Source organism: Eulemur rufifrons, chromosome 29 (assembly GCF_041146395.1).
Source record: "Eulemur rufifrons isolate Redbay chromosome 29, OSU_ERuf_1, whole genome shotgun sequence".
Classification (NCBI taxonomy): Eukaryota; Metazoa; Chordata; class Mammalia; order Primates; family Lemuridae; genus Eulemur; species Eulemur rufifrons.
This window is the reverse complement of record NC_091011.1, coordinates 55,613,941-55,617,870: the sequence shown is the minus strand read 5'-3', so window position 1 is coordinate 55,617,870 and position 3,930 is coordinate 55,613,941.

The window sequence follows — 3,930 nt, the reverse complement described above, 5'->3', positions numbered from 1 at the left end:
ATCATTCACATTCTATGACACAAGAATGTTATTTATTTTCATTTGTCTTAAAAATTATGCCATGTTTAATAAATTATTTATATAATTTTTATGATGCATTATTTTCATAGTCACAGTATTGCTCATTATTTATTGCTCGTCATTTAAGACTCATCTTGAAGAATATATTTGAGTGTTTCTTTCATCATATATACTTTCTTATTTGGGGCTACCCAGAAGTAAAGTCTACATTTTATTTTCAATTTTATGAATGAAAAACAAATTATTATTTAATAGACGTCAATTTCCCATGTAATATTGGTAGGACAACTAATCAAGACATTCATGAGATTACTGAAATTTGAAATTAGATTAGAAACACAATGTTATGGCATTATTAACCTTATTATTAATTTTATAGAAAATGGTAATAATTTCCCTTTATTCCAGAAGATATGTATGCCATCAAGTCTCTTTAACAATTCATCAGAAAGAATACTCAGTACCTAAAAGGAAGCATATTTCACTATTGGACGGTTTTACTTGTTAGAAACATTACTTTTAATGGTCTCAAGTAATTTTTGCCTGTAAATTCAGCCTTGTTCTAAAGAAATTCACAATCTAGTAGAGCATGTGATTTACATTTCAAACGTGATGATGTCAGCAATTAGATTGAAAGAGGAATTATATTATCTCTGGGAATGTTTGAATTCTAAGGCTCTTTGATTCTATAATCTAGGATATAAACTGATAAACTACTTGCCACCATCTCCCTTTTCCCCTGTAATAAACATTGCTAATCTATGAAAGTAACTGTTTAATTGATGTTTTTTATTGCCAAAACATAAGGATAACTGCTGTGAGAGTTTCCAAGTTCCTGAGTACTTTCTTCTTTTTTTCTCTTTCTTCCTTTCTCCCTCCTTTCTTCCTTCCTTCCTTCCTCTCTCTCTCTCTCTTTCTTTCTTTCTCTTTCCTTGACAAGATCTCACTCTGTTGCCCAAGCTGGGGTGCCATGGCACAATCATAAGTCAATATAACTGGATAGAGAACGAGTCTCTCTATGTTGCCCAAGCTAGTCTTGAACTCCTGCACTCAAGTAATCCTCCTGCCTTGGCCTCCCTAAGCACTGGGGTTACAGATGTGAGCCATATCACCCAGCCTGTTTCTTAAGTTCTTACTGTAGTTGTAGCTCCTGAAGAACATAGACATAGTCTCAGGGTTATTTTCAAAGTAACGCTCAAAGAAGACATTGCCAATTTTTCAGAATGGAAGGTGAAATGAAACCAATTTATGTCCTTGATTTAGGAAAACGATGTGCCTATTTCAACATATACTTTCCTTACTTTTCTTAGTAATACTTCTTGAACATTCTTGGCCCGCTGTATGAATAGTTTCTTAAAAGCCACTTGAGAGTGCAAATTCCACTGTCTTCACTTTTTCCCTCCATTGCAGATGCAGTTTGGTTTGTTCGACTGCCCACTGGAGGCCAGAAAGGGGCATTTGCTAAGATTTAAGCCCCATTTTACTGATTCAGTACTGATTCCTTTAAAATAAAAGCCTTGTTAACCATATTTCCCTGAAAATAAATCATCATTAGTATTACTTTCACCCTCCAAGTATAGCTTAAAAAAGAGAAGATATCTGTTCTTTCACAATGTTTTTCATAGCTGCATTAGTAATAATACATAATAACTACAACTAATATTTATTGAATGCATAATATGTGTTAGACTCCAATTTACCTATATGTGTGTGTGTATATGTGTGTGTGTATACCTATATATATATATATATATATATATATATCATACAATAACCCCATGAAAAATATCCTGTGGTGGAAAGCAAACACAGATGAAATAAAGTTTTCAAGCTCAGACATAAATGAAGTGGTAGAACCAGACTCCGGAATCCAAATTCTAACCTGAGTGCTCTCTTAATACTGCTTTATATTTAATCATAATCAGAATTTACACTATTACTACAATAGCCTACTTCTGTTATGTGTTCTCATAAAAAGTCTCTTTTACTCCTTAAAAGATATTCTGGGTAATGTCAGTTCATTGAAAGTGGGCATTTCTCCATGTTTTAAATGATAGTTCAGTTTATATGCACCCTTAAACCTGTTTCAGTTCTAAAAAACCTATGGATTTTGTTTTATAACTTCTTGATAGTTAAGCTTAAATTTTTAATAAAATTCTAAACACTTCCCTTGCTAATCAAATATTATTTTTTAAATTAGCCAAACATATTTTAAACATTTTACATTGAAATGTTGGTTATAAAACATTTTCAAATCAAATGTAGACATATAGGTTTGTTTATGTAAAGAAACATCATTGCCTAGTACTCAACCTAAATTTTCATTTTTTTCTATTAGTTTTTTTTTATTTTAGTAGAAAGGAAAAATATATTCATATATTTGGATAAAATGCCTGTATAAAACCAGATAAACAAAGGATATTGCACAGCCAATTCACAATTGCAAAGATGTGAAATCAACCTAAGTGCCCTTCAATGCATGAGTGAATAAAGGAAATGTGGTATATATGTACCACGGAGTAGTACTCAGCCATAAAATGGAATGAAATAATGTTATTTGCAGCAACATGGAGGGAACTGGATACCATTATTCTAAGGGAAGTATTTCAGGAATGGAAAAACCAGACACCATATGTTCTCACTAGTAAGTGGGAGCTAATACACAGGTACCCACGGGCACAAAGCGACATAAAAGACACGAGAAACCAAGAAGAAGGAAGGGAAGGAGGGAGGCTGTGGGATAAAAACTTACCTATTGAGTATAATGAATGCTATTCTGGTGATGGGCACACCAAAAGCACCAACTGAAGCATAATACAAGGTATCTATGCAACAAAAACACTTGTACCCCCTTAATTAACATTGTGAAATTTAAAAAAGGGATATTAGAGGCACAAACAGAAAATCATTGCAGAAGTGGATAATCAATAGCTATAATAAATGTAGGTGGAAGTTATTGTTAAGTTAAAAATAAATTTCTTTTCATAAACAATATGTAGGAAAATATATTACCTAACTTTGAAGCATTTCACTCCATAAAAGCATAAAATAGCATGTACAACCTCTAATGCTTCAGTATGGAGATTCTAGAATCACTGCAAGGATAGTGTGAATTTATAAAGAGGCAATGAAATTGTTTAACAAGCACTTTACCATTATAATGACAAGAATTAAATGGTAAGGGCATGAGTTAATTATTGAGTTCAAATTAGTCATGAATTTTCTTGTAAAATTTGTTACCTTTAAAAATTAATCCATCTATTTCATGAGGCATTAACAAGCCCCAAAAGAGTAAAAGCATAATTGAAAAAGAAAGGAGATAAGGACAAACCAATATTCTTTAGAGAGAAATCATCTAAAGGTTTTCAAAATATAGTTCTACGATTATTTGTGGGTTTTATTCATTGGTGGCTTCCAAGTTCATCTCTTAACATAGTTTTCCAGAGCTGTAATTTCAACAATCTTTTTGCCATCTCTATTATGTTTTTGAACTGGGAAAATGTTGGAAGGAGGAATTCTTCCTTCTCCACATCATTATGGTCAGCCTTTAAGCTAGTTCTTAACATTAAGCACAAGGAGACCCTGCCAATCTTGAATCATCAGTTCTTTATTTCTGAGGTGCTGTTTCTATGGCTTTGGATTTAATATTAATATATTATGCCAATGTTGCTTGCCAGAATTAATTTTGGCAAAAGACCATCATTCCTCTAACTGAATCTCCAAATACAATGTAATATAGCACATCCACATCTCTAAATGTTCCCAATTAAAATATTTGAAGTGTAACTGCTGGTTTATGGAAATTTGTTCAATACAAAGCCTTCAAGAGAGAGAAAAACTAAGTTTTTAGCTACTTACAAACTTCGAAAAATTAGAATTGTTAAACTTCTGGAATGTTCATACTTTAAA